This window comes from Entelurus aequoreus, linkage group LG05 (genome assembly GCF_033978785.1).
Source record: "Entelurus aequoreus isolate RoL-2023_Sb linkage group LG05, RoL_Eaeq_v1.1, whole genome shotgun sequence".
Classification (NCBI taxonomy): Eukaryota; Metazoa; Chordata; class Actinopteri; order Syngnathiformes; family Syngnathidae; genus Entelurus; species Entelurus aequoreus.
Window position 1 is genome coordinate 83192129 of NC_084735.1, and position 17259 is coordinate 83209387.

Genomic DNA, 17259 nt, shown 5'->3' on the forward strand with positions numbered 1-17259 from the left:
ACACTGATGTCATACTAAACAACAGTAAGTTACTTTACCCTAATTTCCTACTAATCAAGAGCAAAATATTTTACACTAATTTCATACTAAACAACAGCAAGTGTTTTTACACTAATTTCCTACTAATCAACAGCTAAATATTTTACACTGATTTCATACTAAACAACAGCAAGTGTTTTTACACTAATTTCATACTAATCGAGCAAAATATTTTACACTAATTTCATACTAAATAGCAAGTTATTTTACACTAATTTCATACTAATCAACAGCAAAATATTGAAAAACAGCAAGTTATTTTATAGTAATGTAACACTAAATAACCAAAAAATATTTGACTTATTTAGGATAAAACAAGCTATTTGATATTAATTTAACACTAAACATTAGCAGGTTTTTTGTACATTAATTTAACACTAAACAAGTTATTCTGCACTAATTGAACAATAAACAACCGCAAGTTATTTTACATTAATTTAACACTAAACAGCAAGTTAGTTTTCATTAATTCAACACTAAAAATTAGCAAGTTTTTTTTTACATGAATTTAACGCTAAACAACAGCAAGTTATTTTACATGAATTTAACTCTAAACAGCAAGTTATTTTTCATTCATTTAACACCAAAACATTAGCAAGTTATTTTACACTAATTTAACACTAAACATTAGCAAATTATTTTTCACTAATTTAACACTAAACAGCAAGTTAGTTTTCATTAATTTGACACTAAACATTAGCAAGTTTTTTTTTACATGAATTTAACGCTAAACAACAGCAAGTTGTTTTACATGAATTTAACTCTAAACAGCAAGTTATTTTTCATTAATTTAACACCAAACATTAGCAAGTTATTTTACACTAATTTAACACTAAACATTAACAAGTTATTTTTCACTAATTTAACAAAAATTAGCACGTTTGTTTTTTTTTACATTAATTTAACGCTAAACAACAGCAAGTTATTTTACATGAATTTAACACAAAAAATTAGCACATGTTTTTTTTTTTACATTAATTTAAAGCTAAACAACAGCAAGTTATTTTACATGAATTTAACTCTAAACAGCAAGTTATTTTTCATTAATTTAACACCAAACATTAGCAGGTTATTTTACACTAATTTAGCACTAAACATTGGCAGGTTATTTTACACTAATTTAACACTAAACAGCAAGTTAGTTTTCATTAATTTAACACTAAACATTAGCAAGTGTTTGTAATTTAACACAGCCAACGGGAAGTTATTTTAAATTAATTTAACAAATACATTTTAATAAAATTAAGTGTTAATTTTGGTGTAAAATACACAAATTTAACACTAAACATTGTTTTTTTTCCCCAATAATTTAACGCTAAACATCAAGTTATTTACTAATAATTTCAAACGAAACATCAAATTATTTTCCATTAATTTAACACTAAACATTAGCATTAGTTGAACAAAAAAAATATTGTATATGAATTTCCCACAAAGAACAGTGAGAAGAGTTGTTGTTCTCCCACTCCTCTCCAGCAGGACGCCATGAAAAATGGAGTGTTGAAGGTCTGACGATGATGACGTCGGTGGAGATAAGTGCACATGCACTCAAACATTCATGCCCAGTTTAAAGACGTAGACATGCTTTGAATATTCATAGCGCATAAGAACTATCGCATATGACAACGTTGGACTTTTTCCTGGCTGAAATGGAACTGTGACGAAAGGAAATAATTGAGGAGCGAGAGAGGATGATTCTGATTGGATGCTTTTCGACAATAGCGTGACATCATAATAATGATATTGCATAATCCACATTTTGATCATTTGAAACTGATAAAAAATACAGAGAGATATTGGAAAAAAAAGAATACTAAAGTGTGACAAACAAAAGTGTTAATATTCAGTTTTTTATTCATTTATTTATTTATTGTATGGATAATGTATTTATAAACGATTACTTACCCAAAAGTGTTCTAGTGTTATTACATTGTAATGTAATATAAAGTAAGCATAATTAGCTGTGACAAAACATTTCCAATTATTATTTTTTCCTCAAAACTCGACAGTGCGCCTTATATACGGAATCATTCTGGTTTTCTTACCGACCTCGAAGCAATTTTATTTGGTACATGGTGTAATGATAAGTGTGACCAGGAGATGGCAGTCACACATAAGAGATACGTGTAGACTGCAATATGATGGCAAAATGACTCAAGTAAACAACACCAACATTGTATATGTTCCATTGAAAATATAGAACATTACATACGGCGCACAAAAATCCATCAAAATGTTTTAGTACGACTTTGGTAAGCTATGAAGCCGCACCGCTTGATGTGCTTCAACATAAGAGTATTGTTATGGTGTGTGTATAAGGTAAGACATATTATCTGGCGTTTTGTTTCGCAATATTATGCAAAAGCAACCTTTCTTAACTCCTGGTACCTGCTGATCTGTATTTGATCTGCATAAGTCCTGAAAAATTGCGCGCGTCCGCCTTTGTAGTCCGTGGCGACACCGTAGTCGATAAGCTTCTTCTTTTTCCTCTATCTTCTTGTTATGGGACATTCATCCTCCGATGTTGCCATTTCTAATAAAAAGTAGTGTAAAGTTCTTACTTATATCTGTCAGTAAACTCACCATGAACGTGCTAAAACATACTGGTATAGTGAGTTTACATTATTCACCCAAGGAACTTTTATTAGAGAGTTCCTGTCAGACGGTTTTTCACGGGACACATTTCTCGTGTTGTTGTTTCCGGATAAGGAGATTATTGATTTAAGTAAAGTCTGAATTAGCGCCATCGTTTGACACTTCTTCCACTCCCGTCCTTGCACGCTACACCGCTACAGCAAAGATGATGGGGAGAAGACGCTGCCGAAGGTGAACCAGGTAAATAAGACCGCCCACAAAATGGCGCATCCGGAAGCGACTCTCAGAAAGCAGCTTGAAAAACATAATCTATGCAACATTTTGACCAAAGAACCACCATTACATGTTATGTAGACCAGTGGTCCCCAACCAATATGACTCCTTTAATGTGCCCTATAATTCGGTTCGATATATGAAAAAAGATCGAAAACAGACCATTCTTCGGCAGTGCACCTTATAATCCGGTGCGCCCTATGGTCCGGAAAATACTGTACTTTTTATAGGATCAGTGCCTATAAACGAGTAAGTTGTGTAATCCGTTTTTACATTCGCTATGTAGCTTTTAGCTTGAGCCTCTATTGTTTACAACTCGAAACAGCTGAGTTATTTGCATGATTTTATATCCTTTACTTACATCCTCTTTGTATATAATTTAGTTTTGCATGTCTCATGACACATTATCTGGGTGTAATATTGCCTGCATTTCAGACAGTTGTTCGTGTGCCATGTTGTTCCAGACAACAGCAAACATTATCGAGCTTGTAATGAATCTATTAAAAGAAGACAGCCTGCCGTTTCCTTTAACTTGGAAGGTTTTTCGAAATATGGGTGTTTCCATTACCAGTTTCTTATTGCGATATTTCAGTCTTGCGCATTTCCAGGGGTAATGTAAACGCAGCTAGTGAAAAACGGTAATAACAATGGGTTACAAACGTGTTAAAGATACTTCAGCAATTTTAGCTCGGTTTGTTGTGTAGCTAGCTTAGCCTTCTAATGTAAGACAACTGCAAAACAAAGAATGATTCTCCTAATAAGTACTTTTCGTAGGATCAGTGCCTATGAACGAGTAAATTGTATAATCCGTTTTTACATTCGCTTTGTAGCTTTTAGCTTGAGCCTCTAGTGTTTACAACTCGAAACAGCTGAGTTATTTGCATGATTTTATATCCTTTACTTACATCCTCTTTGTATATAATTTAGTTTTGCATGTCTCATGACACATTATCTGGATGTAATATTGCCTGCATTTCAGATAGTTGTTCGTGTGCCATGTTGTTCCAGACCACAGCAAACATTATCGAGCTTGTAATGAATCTATTAAAAGAAGACAGCCTGCCGTTTCCTTTAACTTGGAAGGTTTTTCGAAATATGGGTGTTTCCATTACCAGTTTCTTATTGCGATATTTCAGTTTTGCGCATTTCCAGGGGTAATGTAAACGCAGCTAGTGAAAAACGGTAATAACACTGGGTTAGAAACGTGTTAAAGATACTTCAGCAATTTTAGCTCGGTTTGTTGTGCAGCTAGCTTAGCCTTCTAATGTAAGACAACTTCAAAACAAAGAATGATTTTCCTAATAAGTACTTTTCGTAGGATCAGTGCCTATGAACGAGTAAGTTGTGTAATCTGTTTTTACATTCGCTATGTAGCTTTTAGCTTGAGCCTCTATTGTTTACAACTCGAAACAGCTGAGTTATTTGCATGAAGAAGAATAGAAAAGCCTTTTATTGTCAATATACACATGTATTCGTCCAGGGTCTAGCATTAGAAAGTTAGACTTAGTATAATGTTAACCTTAGTCACAGTGTATAGTTCCAGAACTGAACGTCAGCCGGTTTTCCTTCCTTAACTTTTGTCCGCCCGTATCTTCGTCTCCTTACTTGTCGACAACAAAACACATGTCCAAAACTGCAAAATAAAAGCTAAATTGCTTAAAAACGACGAAACATTTCTGCCAGGCGGGGGCGAATGCTTACACCGTTTTGAAAGGGAGCAAAAAAAGGGACTTGAAAATCTAAGCAAATTGTTCACCAAAGAACCACCATTACAGGTTATGTAGACCACAATGAAGTGTTTGAAAAGTAAAACAAAAACCATGGTATGACCCCTTTAAGCTCGTTAAGGAGTTGAGATTTACAGAGAACAACCTTCCCTCACACACAAAGTCAGCCAAACCTTGCAACTGTAAATCCTTTCTCCCGTGAGTTATGGTTGCGATGCACGCCAACATGCCCTTCCTTGGCTGACATGAACAAGCAGATGATGTCATGCACTCCGAGAAATATAATATGTTCAATGAGGAGAATATGTCACATGCTGGCATTAGATTGTTTGTCTTCTTGCATGTGTAGAGATTCCAGTCGCTAGAGTTTAAGGTCGCAGGACATTGTGAGCATGTTTGTTCCTCGAGCCAACACAAATCTTGGAATTAAAAAAAAAAAAGCCTTCTGTCAGGTTTAAGCACCGAACTATGTATTAAACAGAACAAGAAGCAAGGAATCAGGCAGAGACAGAGTTCAATTTAGCTCATGAGGAGAACGCATGGAGCTGCACACTCAGTTACAGTCTCCCCCCACACTCTGAGGAACAGCCCCTGCGGCCCCCATTTTATTCAGGAGTTCCCTATACAGATGTCCGATAATATCGGCCTGTCAATATTATCGGCCGATAAATGCTTTAAAATGTAATATCGGAAATTATCGGTATCGGGTTGTTTTTTTTGTTTTTTTTTTTTTATTAAATCAACATCAAAAACACAAGATACACTTACAATTAGTGCACCAACCCAAAAAAACTCCCTCCCCCATTTACACTCATTCACACAAAAGGGTTGTTTCTTTCTGTTATTAATATTCTGGTTCCTACATTATATATCAATATATATCAATACAGTCTGCAAGGGATACAGTCCGTAAGCACACATGATTGTGCGTGCTGCTGGTCCACTAATAGTACTAACCTTTAACAGTTAATTTTACTCATTTTCATTCATTACTAGTTTCTATGTAACTGCTTTTATATTGTTTTACTTTCTTTTTTTATTAAAGAAAATATTTAAAATTTATTTATCTTATTTTTATTTTTATTTTTTTTATTTTTTTTTTAAAGGACCTTATCTTCACCATACCTGGTTGTCCAAATTAGGCATAATAATGTGTTAATTCCACGACTGTATGTATCGGTTGATATCGGTATCGGTAATTAAGAGTTGGACAATATCGGAATATCGGATATCGGCAAAAAAGCCATTATCGGACATCCCTAGTTCCCTAGTTACATCGCTGAGGCTGCTTCTAAAGGGAGGGGTCACATATTATGCAAGCATCTCAGTAGACACAATACGGGATTATTTTAGGATGGAAATGTGCCGAGCCTTGTGATTTCGCCCTGTCTCTGCTTTGTCTGCCCGGTGTTGCCTTATCTTCGTTGAGGTGCTCGCGGTCCGTCCTTTGCTGTTAGCAGGCTGAAAAACCGAAACAGCTGCGGCGAGACAACTCCTAACTTGCAGTGGAAGATAACAAGTTATGTGCCTTAGCACGAAAAGAAAAAGTACAGCTTGAGCACATTAAATAATAACTAGAGCAACAGCCTATAATTATTCCAGTTAATTGAGCATGTTTGTTCCTCGAGCCAACACAAATCTTGGAATTAAAAAAAAAAGCCTTCAGATATGATGCTCCATGGTCATTGAATAACTTAGGAAAGGATCACTTTGGGGGAATTTCAGGCTGTTTTAATTGATCGAGAAAGTGTTTCTATTGGGCATTGTACTTGTGTTGAAGTTTGTTTTTACTGAAACATTTATACATTGTTTTTGTGTTAATATATGCAAGTCATTTATTTTTTAATTAGTCAAGCTGTGTGACTGCAGCTGTTTTTGTGTGTTTTAAATGTAGTTGGCACTAACTAATGGTCTTGCAGGAAGTAGGCGTATAAACATTCAGGTGGAAGTGATATCAGATAGGGGTGTGACGATAACATTTGTCGCCAACAATTATATTTCTCGACAATAGTCGTGACGTTGTATTGGAAATTTTCTAATCAAGTAGTCAAACAAAATTGTCTCTCTTAGATTTCTTTGAGAAGCTCGAGCATCTCATTTATCTTTACTTAAAGGCCGACTGAAAGCCACTACTACCGACCACGCAGTCCGATAGTTTATGTATCAATGATGAAATCTTAACATTGCAACACATGCCAATACGGCCGGGTTAACTTATAAAGTGCTATTTTAAATTTCCCGGGAAATATCCGGCTTAAACGTCTCGGTATGAAGACGTATGCGCGTGACATAGTCAGTTAAACGGAAGTATTGGTACCCCGTAGAATCCTATACAAAAAGCTCTGTTTTCATTTCATAATTCCACAGTATTCTGGACATCTGTGTTGGTGAATCTTTTGCAATTTGTTTAATGAACATTGGAGACTGCAAAGAAGAACGTTGTAGGTGGGATCGGTGTATTAGCAGCGGACTACAGCAACACAACCGGAGGACTTTGTTGGAGAGCAGACGCGCTAGCCGGTGACCTCACCTTGACTTCCTACGTCTCCGGGCCGCCAACGGCATCTGTGATCGGGTGAAGTCCTTCGTCGCACCGTCGATCGCTGGAACGCAGGTGAGCACGGGTGTTGATGAGCAGATGAAGGCTGGCTGGCGTAGGTGGAGAGCTAATGTTTTTAGCATAGCTCTGTGAGGTCCGGTTGCTAAGTTAGCTTCAATGGCGTCATTAGCACAGCATTGTTAACCTTCGCCAGGCTGGAAAGCATTAACCGTGTAGTTACATGTCCACGGTTTAATAGTATTGTTGATTTTCTATCTATCCTTCCAGTCAGGGGTTTATTTCTTTTGTTTCTATATGCAGTTAAAGCACGATGCTATCACGTTAGCTCGTAGCTAAAGGGTTTCACCGATGTATTGTCGTGGAGATAAAAGTCACTGTGAATGTCCATTTCGCGTTCTCGACTCTCATTTTCAAGAGGATATAGTATCCCAGGTGGTTTAAAATACAAATCCGTGATCCACAATAGAAAAAGGAGAGAGTGTGGAATCCAATGAGCCAGCTTGTACCTAAGTTACGGTCAGAGCGAAAAAAGATATGTCTTGAACTGCACTCTAACGTTCCTCATCCACGAATCTTTCATCCTCGCTCAAATTAATGGGGAAATCGTCGCTTTCTCGGTCCGAATCGCTCTCTCACTTCTGGCCGCCATCACTGTAAACAATAGGGAACTTTGCGGAAATGTTCAGCGGACTACGTCACGCTACTTCCGGTAGGGGCAAGGCTTTTTTTTGTCCGATACCAAAAGTTGCGATCTTTATCGTGGTTCTATACTAAATCCTTTCAGCAAAAATATGGCAATATCGCGAAATGATCAAGTATGACACATAGAATGGATCTGCTATCCCCGTTTAAATTTAAAAAAAATCATTTCAGTAGGCCTTTAAGTTATTGTGCAGAAGTTTTGCTGCCCTCTTGGCCAGGTCACTCTCGGAAAAGATATTTTAATCTCAATGGGTTTTTACCTGGTTAAGTAAAGGATATCGATTGAACGATACCAAGTATTGCAATATTTAGCATCAGTCCAGTACTGGTCTACTAAATAAAACAAGTGCAACTTTGACAGCACACGCAAAGCTGATGTACTAAACTTTTGAGCAGAGGATTGCATCTCTCACCTCCAAAAACACTTGGCTGTCCAAGTGCCAACATAATGACCAACGTTGAAATACAGTAGCGGAGTAGGCCTTAATCGGGGGTCAGCAACTCGTGGCTCTCGAGCCGCATGCGGCTCTTTAGTGCCGCCCTAGTGGCTCCCTGGAGTATTTTTTAAAAATGATTGAAAATGGAAAAAGATGGGGAAAAGTTGTTTTTTTTGTTTTTGTATGTTTTTTTGTTTGAGGAAAAACATGACACGAACCTTCCCAATTGTTCATCATCTGGGATTAGCCTTTTAGGTTATCGCCCGCGTGCATAATTTGAATTGATTTTTAAAAAGCGGCCATTACTGCGATGTGGCCCTCAATGAAAACGAGTTTGACACCTGTCAGAGTAATTTTATGTATGTTATCATAAAAGTTTCCGTTTTCGGAAAATTCCAGCGAGCAGACAGAGGCGGTCTTTGTTGTACCAAGCCAAAGGCTTGTAAAATTCCATTGTTTACGATGGGAGGAAACGGGAGGGGTTATCTATTCAATCAATCGATCAATGTTTATTTATATAGCCCTAAATCACAAAAGTCTCAAAGGGCCGCACAAGCCACAACGACATCCTCGGTACAGAGCCCGCATAAGGGACGTCGATGTGAATGACAATGAGAATTGTGATCCAAGACCTGCCCAAGCTCGATCCAGGACCAGCCCAAGCCATCTTTTTCTTTTGTGTTAATGTGACCGAAAACAATGGCTGTTTACATACACTACCGTTCAAAAGTTTGGGGTCACCCAAACAATTTTGTGGAATAGCCTTCATTTCTAAGAACAACAATAGACTGTCGAGTTTCAGATGAAAGTTCTCTTTTTCTGGCCATTTTGAGCGTTTAATTGACCCCACAAATGTGATGCTCCAGAAACTCAATCTGCTCAAAGGAAGGTCAGTTTTGTAGCTTCTGTAACGAGCTAAACTGTTTTCAGATGTGTGAACATGATTGCACAAGGGTTTTCTAATCATCAATTAGCCTTCTGAGCCAATGAGCAAACACATTGTACCATTAGAACACTGGAGTGATAGTTGCTGGAAATGGGCCTCTATACACCTATGTAGATATTGCACCAAAAACCAGACATTTGCAGCTAAAATAGTCATTTACCACATTAGCAATGTATAGAGTGTATTTCTTTAAAGTTAAGACTAGTTTAAAGTTATCTTCATTGAAAAGTACAGTGCTTTTCCTTCACAAATAAGGACATTTCAATGTGACCCCAAACTTTTGAACGGTAGTGTACACCCCCCCCCCAACCCCCATTCCTTTAGAAAAAGCTGTTATTATGTAAACAGGGAAAGTCCAAATAAAAGAGGTGGCGTAGAATTCTCTAGCCAGAGCGTGGTGGAAGACTGTACTGAGAGTACAGTCGACGCGTCTCTCCTCAAATTGAGCAAAATTGAATCCTGTCTCTGTTTATTTCCTTGCTTCTTGTCTGTTTTAATAGATGTCATCGATGTTTAAACCTGACACACCCCTGCACTACATAGAGCCCGCGTACCACAGTTTGAGAATCACTGTCTTATATATAAATGATAAATGATAAATGGGTTATACTTGTATAGCGCTTTTCTACCTTCAAGGTACTCAAAGCGCTTTGACAGTATTTCCACATTTTCCCATTCACACACACATTCACACACTGATGGCGGGAGCTGCCATGCAAGGCGCTAACCAGCAGCCATCAGAGGCAAAGGGTGAAGTGTCTTGCCCAAGGACACAACAGACGTGACTAGGAAGGTAGAAGGTGGGAATTGAACCCCAGTAACCAGCAACACTCCGATTGCTGGCACAGCCACTCTACCAACTTAAAAAAAAAAAATTTTTAAATGGCATTTTCTTGCATCTGGGACATTCCAGAGCACGCTGCTACTTCCATAAGCGCACCGCCCTAGAAGTGGGTTCTGTCCGACGCAGCTAAAAACGTCCCCTCGGGTGTTCAAACGGGTCCAGGGGGCCGTTAATCAGACAGAGCGTCCGTCTTGGTACGCGAACGTGACTGGAGTTGTACACGTGATGGGAGTCACGCGCCGTCCTTCACGGCGACGCTGATGGATGCCTGAGGAGGTCCGCCGCCTTCTGCACGGCTCCTCCATGAATGTTAAAGGCCTCCGCTTATAAAAAGCCTCATTAAGGCGCGCGAAAGTCCATTTTTCACCACACACTTGTCCTCCTCCTCAATGCAGCGTTAGTGGCTCCAAGCATTGACGCTCTGCACCTACACATACATCCCTGCACATTGTTGTCTAATCACTGTGCGTGTGTGTGTATGTGTGCGTGTGTGTGTGTGTGTGAGTGTGTGTGCGTGTGTGTGTGTGTGTTCTGGCAATGCTTACTTAATGGGGACATCACTCTGTTTACACAGTCACCTTTAGGGGACCTCTGACGGTATGGGGACAAAAAAAAAACAGGTCCCCTAAAGGGAAACCTGTATATACCCTATACCAGGCCTGGGCAATTATTTTGACTCCGGGGGCCAAATTTAGAGGAAAAAAATGTGTCTGGGGGCCGGTATATCTATTTTTAGGAAAACTAATACACAACCTCACAATAAAGTCTGATCAGTGTTTCCCACACATTAATTTATTTGTGGAATTACGTCCGCCACAAATAAAAATAATTTTTTTTTTTTTAAATATAATTTTTTTAATTACATTTTTTGTTTTTTTTTTGTTTTTGTTTTTTGTCCTGTCCAGCTTCTCAGGCAAATCATATAGTTGATGTAGATGTCCATATAGGCTGTACAGATTTAATTTACAAAAGAGAAGTGTAGGATACTTCTCTTGTTGCCTTATTTGTATTTGACCACTACTGTTTTCTGTTTATTTGTTACTGACTGTGGCAGGACACCTCTGCCTCTGTTTCACTTTATGTTGCTGGTAAATAATATGGTTGTGGTAGTAGGCTAAAGTTAAATTATTTAGTATGCACTAATTAAAGGGGCAGAGCTTTAAGAGACATTTTAGCTTTTATATTTTATAAGATATATTTTTTGTAAGAACCACAATTAATAAATATATTTCAGTGAATAACTTATTGTTCAAATCTGTATATAAATATGTACATAAAGTGTTGTAATTATATTGTAAAATGGATGGATGGATGGACGTTTAAAACAAAACTGTTATTATTAATTAGTAAGTATACATTTTTTGAGCCTTTTTACAGAAAATCATATCATTGTAGAAAATTATGCAAATTACTCGATGATGTCATGTTGACCACGCCCATAGCCACGCCCCCACCGCCACAGGTATCTTGTCAGTTTATGGGAAACACTGCTGATTGAATTCTAAAAATGTTATGACAGACCGCCTTAAAAACGGAATGGAATTGAATTTTTTCTATGAACAATAAAACCCTGAATATTGACAACATAATATTGTCACACCCGCTCTCGATCCACATATTTTACCATCAAGCGAAATGCAACAAAAGTGCAACAAACACAGCGAATTATGAACGTGAAGATACATCTGATACATCACTAAGCTTTAGAACTTTCTTGTAAAAATCTCCTTCCACGTCTGTCCCTGACACCCACATTTCAGGCTCTGGAAACACTCTGTGGAAACGCTCCCCGCCCACACTGCTTGGTGCCTCGTCTGACCTGCTGTGACGTAAATTACCATAGTAACTAGTAGGATTGTACGGTATACGCGTATTAGTATAGTACCGCGATACTAATGAATCATATTCGGTACTATACCGCCGCTGAAAAGTACCGGTCCGCCACACCCTAAGATTTTTTGTTAAAATAAAGCCAATAATGGAATTTTTTCTGGTCCCCTTTATTTAGAAAAGTATCAAAGTACCGAAAAGTATCGAAATAATATTGGTATCAGGACAACACTAGTCACTAAAATATCATGCAAAAGCGCAGATTCCAACCTTTGAAATACTCTGTATAGTTGAAGACTTACGGTCATTAGAAAACATCACTGCACATCATAATGGCAGCTACACTTTCCATCTTAAAGGCCTACTGAAATGAATTTTTTTTATTTAAACGGGGATAGCAGATCTATTCTATGTGTCATACTTGATCATTTCGCGATATTGCCATATTTTTGCTGAAAGGATTTAGTATAGAACAACGACGATAAAGATTGCAACTTTTGGTATCTGATAAAAAAAAGGCTTGCACCTACCGGAAGTAGCGTGACGTAGTCAGTTGAACATATACGCAAAGTTCCCTATTGTTTACAATGATGGCCGCATGAAGTGAGAGAGATTCGGACCGAGAAAGCGACAATTTCCCCATTAATTTGAGCGAGGATGAAAGATTTGTGGATGAGTAAAGTGCAAGTGAAGGACTAGTGGGGAGTTGAAGCTATTCAGATAGGGAAGATGCTGTGAGAGGCGGGGGTGACCTGATATTCAGCTGGGAATGACTACCACAGTAAATAAACACAAGACATATATATACTCTATTAGCCACAACACAACCAGGCTTATATTTAATATGCCACAAATTAATCCTGCATAATAACACCTGCGTGTTTGTTATGCTAGCTCCTAGCTCCTCTGCTAGCTCCTAGCTCCATAGAACACGCCAATACAATTCAAACACCTAATCAACACACACAATCACTCAGCCCAAAAGACAGTTCACCTAACCCAAGGTTCATAAAGCTTATATATTTTTAAAAAGTTACGTACGTGACGCGCACTTACGGTACGGTACGTGTTATGCTAGCTCCTAGCTCCTCTGCTAGCTCCTAGCTCCATAGAACACGCCAATACAATTCAAACACATGATCAACACACACAATCACTCAGCCCAAAAGACCGTTCACCTAACCCAAGGTTCATAAAGCTTATATATTTTAAAAAAGTTACGTACATACGCAAAAAAAAGCCAAAGCTGCATACTCACAGTAGCACGTCTGCGTCTTTGTCATCCAAATCAAAGTAATCCTGGTAAGAGTCTGTGTTGTCCCAGTTCTCTACAGGCGTCTGTGTATCCAAATCAAAAGTCCTCCTGGTTAGAGTCTCTGTTATCCGAGTTCTTCCATCTTGACTGCATCTTTCGGGAATGTAAACAAAGAAGCGCCGGCTGTGTACTGTTGTGGCTGACTACGTTCGAAAAATACATCCATTTCGCACCGACAACTTTCTTCTTTGCTTGCTCGGCTTCCTTCTCCATAATGCAATGAACATGATTGAAACAGATTCACGAACACAGATGTCCAGAATACTGTGGAATTATGAAATGAAAACAGAGCTTTTTCTTATCGGCTTCAATGTGGAAGGCATACCCGTGTTCGTCGGGCTACGTCACACGCATACGTCATCCTCAGAGGCGTTTCGAACCGGAAGTTTAGCGGCAAATTTAAAATGTCACTTTATAAGTTAACCCGGCCGTATTGGCATGTGTTATAATGTTAAGATTTCATCATTGATATATAAACTATCAGACTGCGTGGTCGGTAGTAGTGGGTTTCAGTAGGCCTTTAAAGATCTAAAAAAAAATATTTGGGAATGTCCGGCAGGCCAGATTGAAAAGCTTAAAGGCCTACTGAAAGCCACTACTACCGACCACGCAGTCTGATAGTTTATATATCAATGATGAAATCTTAACATTGCAACACATGCCAATACGGCCGGGTTAACTTATAAAGTGCAGTTTTAAATTTCCCGCCAAACTTCCGGTTGAAAACGTCTATGTATGATGACGTATGCGCGTGACGTCAATCGTTGAAACGGAAGTATTGGTACCCCATTGAATACAATACAAAAAAGCTCTGTTTTCATCTCAAAATTCCACAGTATTCTGGACATCTGTGTTGGTGAATCTTTTGCAATTTGTTTAATGAACAATGAAGACTGCAAAGAAGAAAGTTGTAGGTGGGATCGGTGTATTAGCGGCTGGCTGCAGCAACACAACCAGGAGGACTTTGACTTGGTTAGCAGACGCGCTTGCCGACGCTACCCGCCGACCGCACGGATGATCGGGTGAAGTCCTTCGTCCTTCCGTCGATCACTGGAACGCAGGTGAGCACGGGTGTTGATGAGCAGATGAGGGCTGGCTGGCGTAGGTGGAGCGCTAATGTTTTTTATCATAGCTCTGTGAGCTCCCGTTGCTAAGTTAGCTTCAATGGCGTCGTTAGCAACAACATTGTTAAGCTTTGCCAAGCTGGGAATTATTAACCGTGTAGTTACATGTACATGGTTTAATAGTATTGTTGATCTTCTGTCTATCCTTCCAGTCAGGGGTTTATTTATTTTGTTTCTATCTGCATTTGAGACCGATGCTATTACGTTAGCTCAGTAGCTAAAGTGCTTCGCCGATGTATTGTAGTGGAGATAAAAGTCACTGTGAATGTCCATTTCGCGTTCTCGACTCTCATTTTCAAGAGGATATAGTATCCGAGGTGGTTTAAAATACAAATCCGTGATCCACAATAGAAAAAGGAGAGTGTGTGGAATCCAATGAGACCTTGTACCTAAGTGACGGTCAGAGCGAAAAAAAGATACACCCTGCACTGCCTCTCTAGTTCTTCACTCTAACGTTCCTCATCCACGAATCTTTCATCCTCGCTCAAATGAATGGGGTAATCGTCGCTTTCTCGGTCCGAATCTCTTTCGCTGCATTGTAAACAATAGGGGAAATGTGAGGAGTCCTTCCTCCGGTGACGTCACGCTACTTCCGGTATAGGCAAGGCTTTTTTTTTATCAGCGACCAAAAGTTGCGACCTTTATCGTCGTTGTTCTCTACTAAATCCTTTCAGCAAAAATATGGCAATATCGCGAAATGATCAAGTACGACACATAGAATGGATCTGCTATCCCCGTTTAAATTTAAAAAATTAATTTCAGTAGGCCTTTAACGGGCCGCATGTGGCCCCCGGGCCTTAATTTGCCCAGGTCTGCCCTATACCATCTGTATGGTATCCATCCTTAGTTAAAACTAATATATTTTTTCCAAAAACAAAATCTTGTTTAGGGTTCCTTAGGATGACATTTTCATACAGCATGATTATAAAACATTATTACCTTAAAGTAGGATTCACATTCAGAATGTTCCATCCTTCTATATATGCTAGTTGGAGTTGCAGACAACTTCATTTAGCAGTTTTCAGTAATGTCACTGAAGATGCAGGATTTGCTTTAACATTTAAGTGGTGAAACTTCCTATAAGAGGACAGCTGTAGTGCTGTATTCTGATGTCATTTTTAATTTGAACTTCTTTTTTTTTTTTAAATGGTCCTCAGTAGTCACGTACAAATTTGTGTGAATTATGCAAAAATTCTTTAAATTTGGTCCCCATGAACCATAGTAACTCTTTTTTCCCAGGGTCCCCAGTAAGAATGATTGGCCCCATTACTTCATCAATCCAGAGATTTAAAGACGTGTATGAGCTAACTGGGCAGTGGCCATTTTACATCATTTTTTTTAATGCCTCCACAACCTGTAGAAAGGTTGATTGGCAACACTAAATTGGCCCTAGTGTGGGGGGCGGCAACCCGCGGCTCTTTAGCGCCGCCCTAGTGGCTCTCTGGAGATTTTTCAAAAACGTATGAAGAATGGAAAAAGATGAGGGGGGAAAAAAAATCAATTTTTTTTGTTTTAGTATGGTTTCTGTAGGAGGACAAACATGACACAAACCTCCCTAATTGTTATAAATCACACATGCTTTATCAATTTAAGTGGACCCCGACTTAAACAAGTTGAAAAACTTATTCGGGTGTTACCATTTAGTGGTCAATTGTACGGAATATGTACTTCACTGTGCAACCTACTAATAAAAGTCTCAATCAATCAAAAAATTCACTGATTCGAGTATTTGGCGAGCGCCGTTTTGTCCTACTTATTTTGGCGGTCCTTGAACTCACCGTATCGTTTGTTTACATGCATAACTTTCTCCGACTTTCTAGGACGTGTTTTATGCCACTTCTTTTTCTGTCTTATTTTGTCCACCACACTTTTAACGTTGTGCATGAGTGCACAAAGGTGAGTTTTGTTGATGTTATTGACTTGTGTGGAGTGCGAATCAGACATATTTGGTCACTGCATGACTGCAAGCTAATCGATGCTAACATGCTATTTAGGCTAGCGATATGTACATATTGTATCAATATGCCTCACTTGTAGCTATATTTGAGGTCATTTAGTTTCCTTTAAGTCCTCTTAATTCAATTTATATCTCATGACACATGTAATATATGGCTTTTAATTTTTTGCGGCTCCAGACAGATTTGTTTTTGTGTTTTTGGTCCAATATGGCTCCTTCAACATTTTGGGTTGCCGACCCCTGACCTAGTGTGTGAATGTTGTCTGTCTGTCTGTGTTGGCCCTGCGATGAGGTGGCAACTTGTCCAGGGTGTACACCGCCTTCCGCCCGAATGCAGCTGAGATAGGCTCCAGCACCCCCCGTGACCCCAAAAGGGACAAGCGGTAGAAAATGGACGGATGGAACCTGTAGAAAGGGTGGTTCCCACAAGTGATGATCAAAAACTTGGTCCCCATTCCAAATGATAACCAGTATGTGTGTGTGTGTGTGTGTGTGTGTGTGTGTGTGTGTGTGTGTGTGTGTGTGTGTGTGTGTGTGTGTGTGTGTGTGTGTGTGTGTGTGTAGATGATGTAGCACACAAAGGAAGTGCGGTGAAGCTGGAGGCCATCAGCAACATTCCTCTTGATATTCCTGCCATGCACACACACACACACGCACACACACACACACACGCACACACACACACACACACGCACGGCTGCTTTCCCCGCAAGTCTCTGTCAGCGGAATTTCAAATTAATTGCAAAAGTCCTGTTTACTATAGACACACACACATGCACACACACACACACAAACACACACACACACACACACACACACACAGCTTTATGCTTGTTCATTAGGTGTGCAACACAAATGGCTTATTGGAGGAATGAATAGGGGGCATGCAGAGGGGAAAGAATTCTCCACA